This window comes from Urocitellus parryii, chromosome 6 (assembly GCF_045843805.1).
Source record: "Urocitellus parryii isolate mUroPar1 chromosome 6, mUroPar1.hap1, whole genome shotgun sequence".
NCBI classification, from domain to species: Eukaryota; Metazoa; Chordata; class Mammalia; order Rodentia; family Sciuridae; genus Urocitellus; species Urocitellus parryii.
The window spans coordinates 126,114,898-126,134,352 of NC_135536.1; the positions used below are offsets into that span (position 1 = coordinate 126,114,898).

Below are 19,455 nucleotides of genomic sequence, written 5' to 3' on the forward strand. Positions count from 1 at the left end.
AGCATTACTATTCCAGACCTAAAATTATACTGCAGAGCAATAGTAAGAAAAACAGCATGGTATTGGCACCAAAATAGACCTGTTGGCCAATGGTACAGAATAGAGGACACAGAATCTAATCCACATCACTTCAGTTATCTTATAATAGACAAAGGTGCCAAAAATGTACATTGAAGAAAAGATAGCCTCTTCAACAAATGGTGCTGGAAAAACTGGAAATCCACATGTAACAAGGTGAAATTAAGCTTCTAGCAAAAAACTCAACTCAAAATGGATCAACAGACTTAGGAATTAAACCAGTGATCTTGAGCTTATTGGAAGAAAAAGTAGGCCCAAACATCCATCATGTCAGATTAGGCCCCACTTTCTTAATAAAACTCCTGTAGTGCAAGAATTGAAACCACCATTAATAAATGGGATGGATTCAAACCAAAAAGCATCTTCTCAGCAAAAGAAAGAATCAGGCAGGTGAATAGAAAGCCTGTGGAATGGGAGCAAATTTCTACCACATGTACATCAGATAGAGCACTAATCTCCAGTGTATATATAGAACTCAAAAACCTATTATAAATAACCCTATTAATAAATGGGCTGAGGAACTGAACAGACACTTCTTAGAAGAGGATATACAATCAATCAACAAATATATGAAAAAGTGTTCAACATTTCTAGCAATTTTATCTCACTCCAGTAAGAATGGTAGCCATTAAGAATACAAATAACAATAAGTGTTGTTAAGAATGTGGGGAGAAAGGCGCACTCATACATTACTGGTGGGACTGCAAATTAGTGAAGCCAATCTGGAAATCATATGGAGATTCCTTGGAAAACTGGGAATGGAACCACCATTTGACCCAGATATCCCATTCCTTAGTTTATATCCAAAGGACTTAAAAACAGCATACTACAGGGACATAGCTATATCAATGTTTATAGCAGCACAATCCACAATAGCTAAATTATGGAACCTACCTATCCAGATGCCCTTCAGTAGATGAATGGATAGGGAAACTTTGATATACATACACAATGGAACATTACTCAGCATTAAAAGAGAATAAAATCATGCATTGGCAGGTAAATGGATGAAGTTGGAGAATATAATGCTAAGTGAAGCAAGCCAATCCCCCCAAAACAAAGACTGAATGTTTTCTTTGATATGAGGATGCTGACTCATAATGGCAATAGGGGAGGTCTGGGGGGAGCATGGGAGGAATGGAGAAACTTTAGATAGGGCAAAGGGGAGGGAGGGGAAAGGCCAGGGCAAAGGGGTAGGAATGATAGTGGAATGAGTTAGATATCATTACCCTAAGTACATGTATAAGACATGAGTGGTGTGAAAATACCTTGCGTACAGTGACTTGAAAAATTGTGCTCTATATGTGTAATATGAAATGAATTGCATTCTGCCATCATGTATAACAAATTAGAATAAAAACTAGTTACTTTATAATTTTAGATTTTTTTCAGTAAGTATAAAAATAAATCAGTTTTATGTATAATAATCTATTTGACAGAGATATTATTTTTTGCATAAAATTCATCTTAAATCTTTTATTCAGTGACTTACAGTAGATGACCCTAAAGGGCACTCCTGCAGGTACTGTGTCTAAAGCAATTCTAGGCTTCCCTTTAGAGTTTCAAATTCCACTGCTTCTTTGAGAGTTCCATTTACAATGTCCCTTGTTCACTTTATCATTGCCATCTAGAAGTACACAGGTAGGAATATATCAAGCCATACTCCATGTCCTGTAGCAATTTTGGGAGAGAATAATAATGCCGGCTCCCCTATAGGCAGTGTGGTATGTGCTCTCTTTTTTTTTTTCTTTTAAATCTTTTTTTTTTAAGAGAAAGAGAGAGAATTTTTTAATATTTATTTTTTAGTTTTCAGTGGACACAACATCTTTATTTTTATGTGGTGCTGAGAATCGAACCCAGCGCCCCGTGCATGCCAGGCGAGCGTGCTACCTCTTGAGCCACATCCCCAGCCCCTCTTTTAAATCTTTAAAAAAAAAATTGTCTTAATTATAGGTGGACAATAACCTTCATTTTAAAATGGTGCCGAGGATCAAATCCAGTGCTTCATGCATGCTAGGTGAGTACTTTACCACTGAGCCACAACCCCAGGCCAGTGTGTGCTCTCTATTTCACCAAGACATGGTTGACAGAATTGTCGAAGTGGTCTAGAAAAAAAGCTGAAGACAAAAGAATAAATCATTTATTAACATGATCTTCAAACTTTTAAATTTCATTCCTGACTATAAGAATACAGAATCTTTTACATGACATAGCCATTCTCTAAACACATGTAGCTGCATGGTCCCTTTCTGTTCCCAAGCCCTAGGCAAGTTAAGGGGCAGGAATGTTCAGATACATATCTTGAAGCACTCTGGCTGTCCTGCAATACACTGGGACTAGGGCAAGCTAATGTTAACTGTAGAAAATTATTTTCTTGCATGTACACCAGGGCAGTTGCTCCTTGGAATGATTATTATACCAGCAAACTGAGCAAGCCGATGCTGATGATGTCACTGGTCCTGCAAACTAACAAATAAAACCCTTCTTTTAGTGGTAATTGGGGTGGAATGGAGGGAAAGTTGGAAATGATATGTCATTGATCCAGTCAGTCACTATAGGACAAAATAAGAGAGTGATAAGAGGGAAGGGTGGTCTTTCTTGGCAAAGCACAGTGAGGTAGGGAGATGCTATCTGTTCAGCCTATCATCACTGAATCTTCTCTGTAAACCTATCTCAATAAACTATTATGTCTCCTATGCTATCTCTGGGTGTTTTAATTGGTTTCCTGGCAACCTCTTCTACTGCCTTGGCACAACTGTGCTGTGGATGTGACAGCCATCTTATTACAAGCCCAAGGATGAACAGTCTTCATTAAAGATGTAGGAAATATCATGTATGAGTGTGTTAAACTACCTCAGTAGGGTCCCAACTTGACTTGTATAATCCTATTATGCATGGCTGAAAAACTAAATATATTGTGAAATACTTCAAGTAGAGCTTTCTATTTATAAGAGCAGAAGAAAATTGTTATTAAAAAACCATTAAGGTTTATATAAAATGCATAGCATACACTTTCTTTTCTTTTTTCTTTTTTTTTTTTTGGTGGTTCTGGGGATTGAACCCAGGGCCTTGTGCATACAAGGCAAACACTCTACCAACTGAGCTATATTCCCAGCCCCAACTTTCTTTAATAACAATGGTATTATCATTCAATATAGGAAAGAGTGATGCCAGTAAAGATTAAAATGATTGAAAAGATTCTTTAAAAAATGATCATAAATATATTTAAACAAAGGAAAGTACCCATATTCAAAACAAAATATAAGATTTGTTTTACTTGATGTTTATGTGCTCTCCCACCAAACTAATTTTATACCAAAGTCTTAAAGACATTTCATGACAAAATAGACCTTCTATTATAAGATTAAGCTGAAATGGTATCTTATAATTGGTTGGCAAGCAGGATGACTGTTTAACAAATTTGTACTTTATGTAAAAGAACTGAATTTCCTAATCCATACAGGAGGAAGGTCAGGGAGCAGATGTTCTTGCTGATGCAGATCCCCTGGAAAGGATCTTAGTTTAGCTGTGCCAACCATGGCCACAGCCTAGGTGATTGTAGTTTGAAAGATAAGGAGACGCCCACCGGGTTCTCTATGGTAGTGCAGGAAACACCAGGGATGTCTGTATTTGTACCTGCTCTGCTGGTATTGCTCATGGAATGAAAGGTAAGCTGTAGAAAACAGGGAAAGACAAGGCATGAGAGGTAAGACTGAATGAAATTCACTGAATATATATAGAAAAAACATAAAGAGGGGATGTTTGGAGGGGTTGCCTAAAATTCATAAATGATGTTAGAGACATAGTGTTGGCAGTAATGTTCCAAAGTTCTAAACTTTCCTATTTATTCAAGATATACCTGAATATATTGGTATAGAGGTAGGCATGCAAGTATTTACCCTCTGCTTTCTTCATTACAGAATACCATCATGATTAAGGGAATGAGGTCTCAAGGGATCTCTGGGAATTAAGTAAATTCTCTCCATAAAAAGAAAATGTACAGAGAAAAAAATCAAGGAAAAAAATTTAAAAACCCTAACCTAAACTGATACACATATGTAAGCAAATAATTCATAAAATAATTCATGAGAAAGACTAATAGAGAAAAGATGAATCATCTGTAAATGTTGCATGATATTGGATATCCTCCATGGGATTGAATCAAAGTCCTCACACATGCTAGGTTAGCATTCTACCACTGATGTACATCCTCAGCCAAAAATATTCCTTTCAACTCATATTGAATATAATTTCAAGTCCATGTGGATCATAGATGGAATATAGAAATATTTAATATATTATTTAGAATTTGATTTGGGAAAATGAGTTATTGACAATGGTGTAGGGAAAGAATTCTTAAACACAACCTAAACCTAGAAAAAGTTTGCCATGTATGAGAAAAAAAATTTATATGTATTTGCAATACCAGGAAATGAACCCAGGAATCTTCTACCTCTGTGCTACAAATCTATCCCTTTTATTTTTTCATTTTGAGATAGAGTTTATGTTACCAAGGCTAGCCTCCAATTTTTAGGCACATACCACCATGTCCAGTTAAGAAAAAAGAATAACACAGTTAATGTGAACAAAGACTCTGGAGACAGACTGAGTCAAGCTCAAGGTTCTTCTATTCCTTTCTTGTAAGACTTGAGCTATTTCAGAACTGGACCATGGGAGTGGTAATTATGTCTGCCTCTTGAAATATTGTAAGGACCTCTTGAAATATTGTAAGACCTAGAAACTATATGCTAATAGCAGATTTGTAGTAACAACTAGTACTTGTTAATACTGAATACTTTTTTTTTTTTTTTTTAGACCCAGGGCCTTCCAGATGTAAGGCACAAACTGTACCACGGAACTACATCCTTATCCCTTTTTTGTTTTGAGACAGAGTCTCATTAAATTATCCAGACTTGTTTTGAACTTAAATCCTCTTGACTCAGCCTCCCAAGTCACCGAGATTACAAGCATGCAATATCACAGTGGCTAGTTTTTTCTCAGGAATTGCAAAGAGTATCATTTTCATCAATTGTGAAATGCATTTCTATTTTACCTCACAATGAAAGAATAAAAACTATTGACAACCTATGACACAGAATTTCTTATAACTTAAGATTTTTATCTCATAATTTAATTTATATAAAATCAACATTAAACTTACTTTTATAATTACATGAAATGGAAAACAAAATAAAAATGCATTAATAATGATACTTTTCAAATTTGTCTTTCAGATGTTTTCTGACTCTTGTTTTTAACTCATCTTGTCCATAATTTCCCTCATGTTGTTAATATCTCTGTTAATAAGAGTTTTGTTGATGCTACATTATTTGGGAATGTTCTATACGACTCAAATATTACCTGTTTAACCTATTGATAGCTACCTCTTCAAATTGTGGAGTTCAGAATCTCACCAGAAGGTGATAAGGACAGATTTTTAGACTAATTTCATGTGTGTGTACACAAGGCTAATCATATTATGACTGTCTTCTCACTAATAGTGTCTTTACAATACCAGTCTTATATTTAGCCATGTACACTATAGGATGTACACTATAGGATAAAAGGAATACACTGGTTTTCTCTGTGAATGATGAGTTTTCTGTTTATAATACTGGTGTCTTACCTTTTATATTCTTGTGTGTTGTTGTGGAAAAATGCTTAAACATTGTCCTTTATAATATGGCCCAATATATTACCTTTTACTTTGTGATCTCATCTATTTCTGTTTTAGTTAGTTTTTTTGCTATTGTGACTAAAAGACTTGTAGAGAAGGAAAAGTTTATTTGGGGACTCACGGTTTCAGATGTCTCAGTCCACAGAAGGCCAGCTCTATTCCTCTGGACTTCAGGGGAGGCAGAACATCATGGTGAAAGAGTATGGTGGAGGGAAGCAACTCACATAATGATCAGAGAGCAGAGAGAGACTAAACTCACCAGATACAAAATATATACCCAAAGGCACACCCCAAATGATCCACCTCTCCCAGCCACATTCTGCCTGCCTTTAGTTACTACTCAGTTAATTCCATCAGGGTGTTAATTCACTGATTGGGGTAAGGCTTTCATAACCCAATCATTCCTCTTTTAAATCACACATGAGCTTTTGGAGGAATACCTCAGATCTAAACCATAACAATATCTACATCTATATTAGAGTTATTACATATATGTATATATATGATTATATATACATACATGTATATATAGTTAATATATATTTTAGATATATTAGTGTACTACCAGAATTCCTATTTTAAATATTTTAATTAATTCATATAGTTTTTTATTGCCCAGCACCCATTCTGAAAATGAATTTAACTTATACCAGAAAGCTAGAATTAGTTATCCACGACATAGAATCCTTCTATTTCCTCTCAATTTCTCAATAGATTTAACCCAGTTAAATTTTTTATACACTTTCTTTTGACTCTTCTCTATGGGACTGCTAGATACAACACTTTACTCAACCCACTCCAACCGTATTCCACATCAACTCCATAGACATGCTCAATAGTTACAGTGCTACTCCATAGAATTTGTGGCTTGCTCCCCCCAAAACAAGAATTAGGCCAGCAAGGCTATTTCAAAGGCTAACCAGCAAAAGTTTTTCCACTGGTCTCTTATTTTGAATCTTTCTCTCTTGCTGGTTGTGGGTCTGTGTCCAGGTTGTGGGTCTGTGTCCAGTTAGGATCCTGTCATTTACAGGAAAATGCATGGAACTAGATGACATTATGTCAAGAGAAATAAGCCAGACACAGAAAGAAAAGTACTGCATGTTATTTTTCATATGTGGGAACTAAAAATATTGACTTGAATGCAGAATAGTAATTATTAGATGTTGGATAGGGGAAGGGTGAATAAAGAGAGGTTGGATTTTATTAGTGCACATCATAGAATGTGTGGAAGTATCACACTGAACCCAATAACATATAGAATTAATACATGCTAATATAAACAATAAGACATGTTAAAATCTGAATATGCTGCATGAGAAATCATAATTTTACACTGAAAACTGGGAAGCCACAAAGAAAAACAGTGTATATCTTTGATTCTATGCTGTACGTTTTCATATGTCTTAAACAGGAATAAATCTAGAATTGATACTGTAATTTGGAAGGTACTGTAGATTGGAAGGTAGTCATAACTGTGAATATTACTGCAATAACATGCACATTCAGGTATTCTTTAATATGCTGATTTCATTTTCTTTGGATACATAATCATGGGAAACTTAGTTATTCTAACATACTAAGTTTCTCCTGAAAGGTGTTGTAAATAGCCATACCTGAAGTCCTGTCACATAGGACTGAAGTTTATGGTCACTGTCCAGAGAGAGACCTGAGAACCAAATTAAAAAGACAAAAAATACAATATACGTGTGAAGGTCATTTTATATGCTGTAGATGAGAAATAAGGTAGAAATGGCAAAGTGCTAATTGTATGTTTGAGATTCACTCTAGTCAGAATGGAAATTATCAAGAATACAAGCCACAATAAAGGCTGGCAAGAATGTAGGGAAAACTGTACATTTACACATAGCTGGGGGGACTGCAAATTAGCATAACTACTCAAAAGCAGTATGGAGATTCCTCAGAAAACCTGAAATGGAACCAACATTTGACCCAGTCATCCCACTCCTAAGTTTATACCTAAAGGACTTAAAATGAGCATACTACAGTGACACAGCCACATAAATGTTTATAGCAGCTCATCACAATAGCTAAACTGTGCAACCAACCTAGATGTCTTTCAGTAGATGAATGGATAAAGAAATTGTGGTATATATACACAATAGAATATTACTTGGCCTTACAGAAGAATGAAATTATGGCATTTGCTGGTACATGGATGGAACTAGAGAATATTATGCTAAGCTAAATTAAGCCAATCCAAAAAAAAAAACAAAGGCCAAATGTTTTCTCTGATATGTGGATGTTAATTCACAATAAGGGGGGCAGGGAGTATAGAGGTACTTTGTACTAGACAGAGGGGAGGGAAGGGAGGGGAGGGGGTGCCGCAGTCTGGCTGGGCACAAATCACGAGCCACTCAAGCAGGAACAAACTTTATTTCAGAACTCCACCAGCACACCACACACGCTCCCCAGGAACTCTCCTGAACCCCCTTCCCCCACTGCGAGAACTGTACGGGAACTCCAAAGTAGCGGGCGCCTGAGGCAGCAAGAGCCAGTAAAGGTCAAATATGCAATTCAATCAATCCAGCATCACAGCAATTATATATAGCTTAATTCAAATCATCATCTCAATGGTTCACTGGTGTCACCTTTCAACCATTCCCTCTGGTAAATGTCAGGCATCATTCTGACTGGGGTGGCTCTCAACAAGTGGGTATGGGGGTAGGAACAACAGTAAAATGAATCAGACATTATTACCCTATGTGCATATATGATTACATGACCTGTATAATTCTACATCATGTACAACCAGGAGAATGAGATGTTCCATTTATGTATGATCTATCAAAATGCATTCTACTGTCATGTATAACTAATTAGAAAAAATAAAAAGAATTTTAAAAATAAAATGTCAAATGCTAATATTCAGGTAGATATGTTTAAAATAAAATATGTGGGCTTTTTTTTTAAAAAAAAGTGGTACACAAGGGAATATTACTCAGCCATAAAGAAGAATGGAATTATGGCATTTGATGGTAAATGGATTGTAAAGGTAAAATTTCTAAGCTGATTCTAAGCCGCAGAGCCTGAGTTAAAGTGTAAAAGACCAGGCATCCTAAAGTTTCCAAAGTGCAGGGATTGGGTTTAAAAGTAAAAGACTAGGTATTGTTAGAGTCCCTCTGCTACCCCCAAAACCTGTAATCCCTGTAGCTGTTAGGACAATACTGGAACTGCCCAGTAAATATTTCCACTGACTTTCTGGTTGTTTAATAGCTAAGGGTTCCGAGTTGCTTGGCACGTAGGCATTGCAGGACCTAAACCAATCAGTTTGAATGTGTACCCCACTTAGGAGCACCAATCACCCCTGTCCAATCTGTTCCCGCCAATGTATGTACTAATCCTGACTCAGGGTTGTTGTTCAATTTTCCCGTGCCTCATGATGATTTGTTCTGATGTATGCAAAGCCCACCGCCCTCTCCACGAAGTGTACTTAAGCTCCACCTGACCTCTGCTCTGGGCTCTGAGCCGCTCTCCCTTCTTGAGTGGGCACAGAGTCCCAGCGCGCTGGAACGGATCCCTAATAAATTTCCCCCCTGCGATTGCATGAAGTGAGTCTCTTGTGTGGTCTCTCCCTCCTACGCTCCGCTGCACCCCAACAGGATGGAACTGGAGACTATCATGCTAAGTTAAATAAGCAAATCCCCCAAATACCAAGGCTGAATGTTCTTTCTGATGTGTGGATGCTAACACAAAATATGGAGGGAGGGAAGAATAGAAGCTTATTTGATCAAACAAAGGGGAATGAAGGGAGGGGTTGAAGGATGGGAATAGGAAAGACAATAGAATGAATTGGACATAACTTTCCTATATTTATATATGAATACAGGAGCAGTGTAACTCTACAATATGTACAATCACAATAATGGGAAGTTATACTCCATTTATGGATAATATGTCAAAATATACTTTACTGTTATGTATATCTAAATAAAGACCAAAAATGAAAAGCCTAAAAATAAAAAAAACCTTTCTTCCTAAATTAAAACCATATTGTGCTAATTATCTTAAGAGTGATAATTTTTGCCAGATGTGGTGGTACATTCCTGTAATCCTACTGGCTCTGGAGGCTGAGGCAGGAGAATCAAGATTCAAAGCCAGCCTCAGCAACTTAGTGAGACCCTGTTTCTAAATAAAAATACAAAAATGTGCCCCTAGGTTCAATCTCTGGAACTAAAAAAGAATGATAATTTTTGATATCTGGGACAACAATGTCCCTTGCTCTTGTTGTTACTGTTTGTCTTCTTCATTTAAAAAAGTTCTGCTTAAGGGGATCAGGATGTGGTTCAAGTGGTAGCACACTCACCTGGCATGCATGAGGCACTGGGTTCTATCCTCAGCACTTCATAAAAATAAAATAAAGATATTGTGTCCACCTAAAACTATATATATATATATATATATATATATATATATATATATATATATAAACATAAAAAGTTCTGCTTAAGAGTATATTGGATTTATTTGTTGAAAAAAAAAATAAATAAGTGGTATACCTGACAGTAAATATAATGTGGCATCCTGAATTGAGTCCTGGAACAGAAAAATGACATTAATGGAAATCATGGTACAATGTGAAGACAAACTGTATGTTCACTCAATACTTCTAAACCAGTGCCAATTACATTTTTATAAATGTACCATCTATATAAGATGTTAACCTCACAAAAAGTCAACTTGGAATTCTTTATACCATATTTCAAATTTTCTGTAAATCTAAAATATTTCAAAATAGATTGTGCAAAGCAAAACAAAAACAAAAAAAGTTAAGGATGTAAATTTAAAAAGCCAAACGTAAACAAAAAAAGCTTAACCTCGGGGGATAACAGGCCATATACAGAGATTGTAGGAATGCAGCTTTCTTTATCCACCAACCATCCCAAGAACAGGTCCACCTGATTCAGGAAGACAATCCATCAAGATCCAGGGACTCTGGGCTGGGGTTGTGGCTCAGTGGTAGAGCACTTGCCTAGCATGTGTGAGGCACTGGGTTCAATTCTCAGCACCACATATAAATAAATAAAAATAAAGGTCCATTGAAACTAAAACATATTTAAAAGGAAAAAAAAAAGGTCCAGAGACTCTCCTGACCCATCATAGTCCCACTGATCAATCAGTTTTTCAAATGACAGGCACCACTTCTTCAAAGCTAGATTTCTGTGCACCAAATTTCCCAAAAAGTCGCATTTTGACACCAGCTGTTAGTGTATCCTAATATTCCAGTTAAAAACTCACTGGGAGACATGCTTTCTAAATATTAGAAATCACAATAGAGATATATCAGTGTCAGAAAACATAAATAATATTTCTGAATACAGGAGGTAATTTTCTTCATACAAGGCTTCTTTCTTCTTATTTGCAAATAAAAACTGCCTTCAGGCCTTTGAGAAAATCATGAGACAATTGAGCTTTCTCTATAGCCCCCATAATGAATTCTTTGGAATCTACTGATACATTTTTAATTGCATTACCCATCAAACCCAAAAGCCAGAGTAGGGATTGCCATGGTAGCAGGAGAGCAGGGTACAAAGAAGAGTGTCCGTAACTATGGTGATGTAGGAAGGTTCCTGCTTACAAAACCCTGGAAATTAACCATTAGACACCAGGTTTTTGCAGGGTTCTTTTTCTTTTTCATTTTTAGCAGCACTTGGGGATTGATCACAAGAATATTCTACCACTGAACTATATGGGCCCAGCCCTTTTTTATTTATCATTTGGAGACAGTATTCACAGTATATGTGTCATGACATACTGTAATGTTTTCACTGAAATAAAGTTCAAAATGGATTCAACAAGTTGTTTAGCAAATACAGGAACTCCTGTTATACTGAAATGAATTCAATAAACATGCATGTTTCATAATGATGAATTTAAATGAAACTGACTGACTTTTATCATGGAGCAAACTGTGAGCTTGGATGAGTGCAAAGTTTTTGTGATTTATAAATTCTCCAAATATCATCTTGTAAAAATCACCTCCCTAATCACAGAAGTTAATCAAGTTAGCTGTATTTCTTACCTCTAGGTGTCCTGGACGAAGGATCAAGTTTCCTCTCTGAAACTATGAAAATGATTTGGAGTACAGAACCCATGACTAGTGATCATGAAAGCAAGAACTTGACATTGAAGAACTATGAAAGTGAAGAATGCAGTGCCATAGTGTTTCAGTCTGTTTTGCATTGCTGTGACCAAAAAACCTGAAGAGAAGAACTTAGAGGAGGAAAAGTTTATATTGGTTCATGGTTTTAGAAGTTCAGTCCATGGTTGGCCAACTCCATAGCTCTGGGACTGAGGTGAAGCAAAACATGGCAGAGGGGCATGGCAGAAGAAAATAGCTCAGGACATGGAAACCAGGAGCAGAAAGAGGGATGGGTGGGGAGGGCGCAAGAGCTAGCTCTGCTCACCAAGGACACAATATAAACCCCAAAGGCAAACCCCCAGTGACCTACTTCCTCATTCACATCCTACCTGTCTACAGTTACCATCCAGTTAATCAATATCAGTGAATTAATACACTTATTAGGTTACAACTCTCAATCTAATCACATTACATCTGAACATTCTTGCATTGTCTCACACTTGGACTTTGGGGTCACCTTATATCTAAACTATAACACATAGCATTGTAGTCATTGAAGACATGGTTCCTGGAAGTGACCCCGATGCTGCCCAGAAGAGAGCTGTGACTATGTACAGGGAGCTGCATGAGGTGCATGGGCAGTTCATTTTTTATCTAGCATATATAAAGTCATCAACCATGTGATTCCATCTCTTAGATCACTTAAGGGATAGCTGGGCATATATGTATTTTATTTATTTATTTATTACCAAGTTTTCTCCAACTGTGCACAAAAAATTGTGATTCCTCACTTGACTCTGCCTTTCAAAAACCTGTCTGTCTACATTTTACTATGATTTCCATTAATGTCATATCTGTAGTTCCAGGTACTTGGGAGTCTGAGGTAGGAGGATTATAAATCCAAATCTGCCCTAGGCAATTTACTATTACACAAAAGTTCAAATACAAAGTATCCTGATGAAGTAAGAATCAAAGACAGGCAGTCAGTGTACAGTTATCCTGACAGAAGGGCAAATGCTCAGCATGAGACCCTGTAAAAATCAAAAGCAAGTTATATCTATCCAATATATAATGGCACAGAGAATACATTCCCATTGCACAGGGAGAAATAGGGGCACAGAATGAAGAGATGGTACCAAAGCAAGACAAAAATCCAGGGAGACGGACAAGTTCTGGGGCACATCGTATTGTGATGTTCTCTCAAAGGGCTTGTGTAACTCTGTTCCTACGGCTCTATTGCTTATAGCCCACCCAGCCTCTTTGTTGGCTTGTCTCTGCTCAACTCCTGTTGCTTTCCTTAGCAGACATCTCACGTTACTGGCATCTCTTAATCTTGTGGGACCCCGCTTACATCTTTAACATATTACCTTTTCAGAAGCAGCCTAGAGCGACTCCAACCCTGCTATGCTTTATCTGGTCTCACCAGCCTTTCCACTGAAACCTCTCCATGGAACCTTTATGACTCCCTAACTCTAGCATCCTCATTCCTGCAAAATCAGCACAGTGAAACAATTTCCTAGGTTCCCCTGTACAAGTAGCCCCGTCCCCATAGTCTCTTCTCAAATGAATTTTTTTTTTAATATTTATTTTTTAGTTCTCGGCAGACACAACATCTTTGTTGGTATGTGGTGCTGAGGATCGAACCCGGGCCACACGCATGCCAGGCGAGCGCGCTACCGCTTGAGCCACATCCCCAGCCCCTCAAATGAATTTTTTAAAAAATATTTTTTAGTTGTTGATAGATCTTTATTTTTTACTTATTTTTATGTGGTTCTGAAAATCGAACCTAGTGCCTCACACATGCCAGGCAAGTGCGCTACCGCTGTGCCCCAGCCCCAGCCCCTCAAATGAATTTTTAATTTTATATCCTTGAGCCTGAGATGGGTTTGTTCTTGCTAATTCCTAATATGCCTTTAAATCATCTTTCCTATTGTTTGGGGGTAAAGTATTTAGCACTTCTTAGCGGCTATAATGTCTTTAATAGCACATCTTACTTAGCCCCAGTTTTACTTGCATTTTTCTAGTCAAATTATAAGTTTGCAAAAACTTTCTGCCCTGCTTTATGCTTATGCTTATCAGTGAGCTTGGTTAAAAGTTGCCAGCAATATATATGCCACTGTCTGAATGTTGTAATGCCTTGAAATTTCCTCTGACAGATAATTAGTCCATCATCTTTAAATTCAGCTTCAAAACTTTGACCTAAATTTCTTAGTTCACTGTGGTATATTCATAAATAAACTTTAGTTCTGAGAAGAACTAAACAGAGGAGGAAATGCTTACTTTAACTCATGGTTTCAGAGGTTCATTCCATAGTTGGACAGTTTCATAGCTCCAGGCCTGAGGTGAGGCAGAACACTATTGCAGAAAGGTGTGGCAGAGGAAAGCAGTTCAGAATATGGCAACCAGGAAGCAGAGAGAGAGCTTCACTCACCCAGGATAAAACATAAACCCCAAAGGCATGCCCCCAGTGACCTATCTCCTCCAGCCACACCTTACCTGCTTATGGTTACCACCCAGTCAAGCCATATCCATGTATTAATCCACTGATTTGGTTTTGGCTCCCATAATCTAATTTCACCTCTGAAGATTCGTGCCTTGTCTTACATAAGAGCAATGTAAAGCATGGTGGGGGATAATACATGTCCAAACCAAAACAGTAATGTATTAATTTGTAAATTATTGTCAATTCCATCAACCTAATTAACATATCTGCCACCTTAAAAATCAGCTTTTTAAATCATGATATTCTAGGTGTATTTGTCTTATGAGTCCCATAAAATTTTCTTTTCTTTTCAACCAGAGGTATTTCAGATAAATTTCTAGAAAACAATAAATTGAAGTTTTATAAATGCAAAATAATTATGAATGCATTTTTAAAAACAGACGAAAAGCATTAATACATAATACAAAGTACGAATTTGTAGATAACATACATCTTATGAAAAAAGTTAAATTTATACATGTGTTAAACATTTACATACATACAACGCAAGAAAACTCACCTTGGGTTATAATGTAGAATGACTTGTGAGTGAATTTCATATACAAAAAATATATATATATTCAACAACTGATACCAGAAGGAGGTCAGGGAGCAGATATCTTTGCCTTTGTAGCCACATACATCTCTGTGCTTGCCCAGGAAGCACTCAGGAATATTTTCACAGGCTCTTATTGTTGTTGCAGTTGCTGGGGGAGAAGAAAGTCCCAGAGGCTTCAGGAAACAGGGAAGAAAAATGAAGATTGATGACTTTGAATAAAATTCACTAAGGGAGTGCTGAGGTTGTGGCTCAGTGATACAGTGCTTACCTAGAACATGTGAGGCATTGGGTTCAAACCTCAGCACCACATAAAAATGAAATAAGGATATTGTGTCTATCTACAACTAAAAAATAAGTATTTTTAAAAAATTCACTAAGAGTATTCAAGATGGCAGAAATGAGGTAGATCTGAACTCCTATGCAATTTGGAATCAAAGCATTGAGAGAATAGATGATGGGAGAGATAGTCACAGAGCGAATGCACTATTTCACAATAAAGCCAGAGACTTAAAGGAACTTGGAAATTCTGGTTATTGCAACAGAAAACAGGAAAGAATTTGCACTATCAGGGCAGGTCTGGGGGCAGGAGGAACAACGAGAAAAAGAGGGAGGGGCAAGGCTGATTAGCTTGCTTTGGAAACAAGTAAGATAGATAGAACAAGTCATGCAAAGTCACCTGGTGAAAAAGAAATCTCCACTTTTTTCTAAATATGCTGGTAGAGAATTATGTCAGGGATTCATTTTGCAGAGATTACATATCAGCTTACAGTTTTGGAGATGATTAAATCTCTATAGCTCCTGCCTGGTAATACCAATTGATAATGTCATAGGGAAGGCCTTTGAAGCCTTTGAAGGCTGGATATTTTAGTCAACTTTTTTTGCTGCTGTGACTAAAAGACCTTACAAGAACAATTTTAGAGGAGGAAAAGTTTATTTGGCACTCATGGTTTCAGAGGTCTCAGTCTACAGATGACCAACTCCATTGCTCTGGGCCAGAGATGAGAAAGAATATCACGGCAGATGGGCATGACAGAGTAAAGCAGCTTAGGGTATCATACTAGGAAGCAGGGGGTCGGGGAGAGCTCCCCTGAACACATACAAATTTCAAACCCCAAAGACATCCCCCCCCAGCAACCCACCTCTTCCAGTCACGGCCTATATATCTACCGTTACCACTCAGTTAATTCTCATCATGGAATTAATGAACTAATTATATTAAGTCTTTCATAACCAGTCATTTCACCTATAAACATTCTTGCATCATCTCACACATGAGTATTTGAGGGACACCTAATATTTTAACAATAACACTGTCAAAGGAACCTATGTAGTGGGATTGCCCTGGCCACTGTCCTGGTACCCCAGCTACCAGCCTGCCCTACGACTTCAGAATGCTGTCTTGCCAAAAGCACCAAAAATTACACGGGTGAGCCCACACCTGTTCTTAGAATTGTGAATGAGTGTGCATGAAAGAATTTTCTCCAATTAAAATGATTTAGCAAAGAGAAAACTTAATTTATGAGTGTTGTTGCATCTGATATTTTATAGGGAGTGTTTTAAAGCATTTTTAATGGTTCCACATAATTTTATACATTCTTTTAATTAATTGGGCTTTTCTTGACACCTCTTTTTTTCCTTCTCATCCCCATTTTCTTCCTTTTCTCTCTTGCCTTTCTTTCATTTTTTCCTTCTATCTCCCTTTCCTCCTCCACTCTTTTCTTATTTTCCCCTTTCCTTTCTTACTCTTTCTTTCAATGTAATTTACTAAAACGTATACTATAATCAATACTTAACTTCTCAGTCTATCTATATTATTCTCACCCACTTGTCTCATTAGGTAGTAGACTTGCAGAGATCATGAGCAATAAGTTTTAAATATATTTATATATGATTTTCCTTGAAATGACCACTGTTATTGGTGGTTACTTTCTCCTCTCAAAGTTGTGCTGGTAGTTGAACTTAGCATTTTGATTACAATGAATGGATGTGTTGATGTTAAGACATATACCCACTCCAAGTCTTATGATAAGGTGCTAACTAATCACTAAAAGACCTTCACATAAAAGAGGAGGAATCCATCACAATACATGCATAAACAACAAGAGGCTGACAAAAGTTTGTAAACCATCCCCACAAACTGAATCTGCTGGCATCCAAGTGCCTGGAATACTAGAAAAAAAGAACTCAAAAAGTTTTTTTTTTTTTTAATATTTATTTTTTAGTTGTAGTTGTCAATACCTTTATTTTTTATTTGTTTTTATGTGGTGCTGAGGATCGAACCCAGGGCCTTGCATGTGCTAGTGAGTGCTCTACCACTGAGCCACAACCCCAGCCTCCCCCAAAAAGTTTATTTTAAAGTACTCAATGAACCAAAATAAGACAAAAGGAATTAGTTAAGGGAGAAAATACAGGACATGAAAGAACATTTCAACAAAGAGAGCTTCATAAAAAGAACTAACCAGAAATTTTGTAAAAGAAAGGCATAATAAATCAAATAAAATTTCATGTGAAAGTTTCTCCAATAGATTATGTAAAATAAATTGCAGAATTTCAAGACTTAAAGTCAAGGAAGAAATTCTTGAACTTTCAGACAGTTAAAAACAAAACAAAACAAAACAAAAACTATGATCAGAATATCCACAAACTCTGGGGCAACAATGAAAGACCTAACCTAAGAATCCATGAAAATTTGGAAGCAGAATAATACAGGCTAAATCTATAACTTATTCAGTAAAATAGTAGTAGAAAAATTATGAACTTTAGGAAAGGGATGGAAATCCAGCTACTGGGGACATCGGAATTCTAGACAGACAAGAACAGGAAAAACTTTTCCACAACATGTCATAATTAAAATGCCAAAAATTCATATCAGAAAAATAAGTCTAAAAACTGTAAGAGTTTACCTACCGAGCAAAACGAATCACAATAATAGCATATTTCTCAGAAGAAACCCTCAGGTCCAAGAGGCCCTGAAAGAAAAACACTACCAACCCAGATTGCTATATCTCCTTTAGCAGTGAAAGAAATAAAAACATTCCAAGCATTGCAGAAGATACTTAAAGAAATCTTACACACAGAAGACTAAGATAAATAAGAACAATAAAAAGAGCTTGGAAAAGAATGAATCTTATAGGAAGAGTATATGAGTAAATGAGAATTCAGATAAAATAAAACATTACAAATACATAAAAATGGTAGAAAGTAATAAACACCCTTTATTATAACACTGTTTATAAATGGTCTCAATTCTCCAATTAAAAGACAGATTGGGTCCCGTGCAGTGATGCTATAATCCTAGCAATTTGGGAGACTGAGGCAGGAGGATCACGAGTTCAGAGCCCACCTCAGCAACTTAGCAAGGCCCTGAGCAACTCAGCAAGGCCCTGTCTCTAAATAGAATATAAAAATGGGCTGGGGGTGGGGCTCAGTGGTTAAGCACACCTGGGTACCAAAAAAAAAAAAAAAAAAAAGAAAGAAAGAAATAGTTTGGGGCTGGGGATGTGGCTCAAGCGGTAGCACACTCGCCTGGCATGCATGCGGCCCAGGTTCGATCCTCAGCACCTTATACCAACAAAGATGTTGTGTCCGCCGAAAACTAAAATAAATATTAAAAAAAATTAAAAAAAATAGAAATAGATTGGAAGGTTGGATTAAAAATTATACAACTATATGTTGCCTGCAAGAAACATACCTTACAGGCATAGACATCCACAGGTTTAAAACAAAAGAATAGACAATGATATTCCATGAAAGTGGAACCTGAAAGGAATAGCTACTCTTATATCCAACAAAGTAGATTTCAAGCCACAGTTAGCCAGAGGCAAAGAAGTTCACTTCATATTAGTAATGGAAACAATCCAACAAGATGATATGATAGTAAATTTATGTGCCCAAATATTTATGTACTCATTTACATTAAAAACAATAACACTACATGAGTGTAGTGTTCTGAGAACACTATTAGATAGAACCTGAAACAATAATACTTGGGTGATTTCAAAATCTCTTTTACCAATAGATAGGTCATTTATACATAGTAAAGACTCTCCAGAACACACACACACATCCATCTCTCTCCCTCTCTCTCTCTCTCTCTTTCTCTGTCTCTCTCTCTCTCTGTCTCTCTCTCTCTCTGTCTCTCTCTCTCTCTCGGACTTGGCGAACATCTAGAAAATACTTCCTCCAACAATAGCTGAATTCAATATCTTCTCAATTAATCAGGCAATCTTCTCCAAAACAGGGCATATTTAGGACTCAAACAAGTTTTAGCTAATGTGAAAACATAGATATAATCCCTTGCATTTTATTGAGTAATAAAGGAATCAAATCAGCATAAACCATAGGAATTATATAAATCAAAAAAAGACTGAACAATACACTTTTGTGATGAATGAAAAATTGAGAAAATAGGTGAGAAAAAGTAAATAAACCAAGAACAGAGTGACAATATAACAAAATCTCTAGGACACTATGAATACAATTTTAAAAGTTATTGTTAGCAGTGGCTACATAAAAAATGAAAACAATCCCAAATAAACAAGCTAATGATGAATCTCAAG

General features: G+C 36.6%; 1 non-coding gene across 1 annotated transcript; it reads right to left on the minus strand.

Annotated features, from left to right (window-relative positions):
- Window positions 1-3,118: 3,118 nt before the first annotated feature.
- Window positions 3,119-3,191, minus strand: Trnat-ugu (transfer RNA threonine (anticodon UGU)). The gene has a single exon. It is a non-coding gene; the product is annotated as a tRNA-Thr (tRNA).
- Between the last annotated feature and the right edge of the window lie 16,264 nt (window positions 3,192-19,455).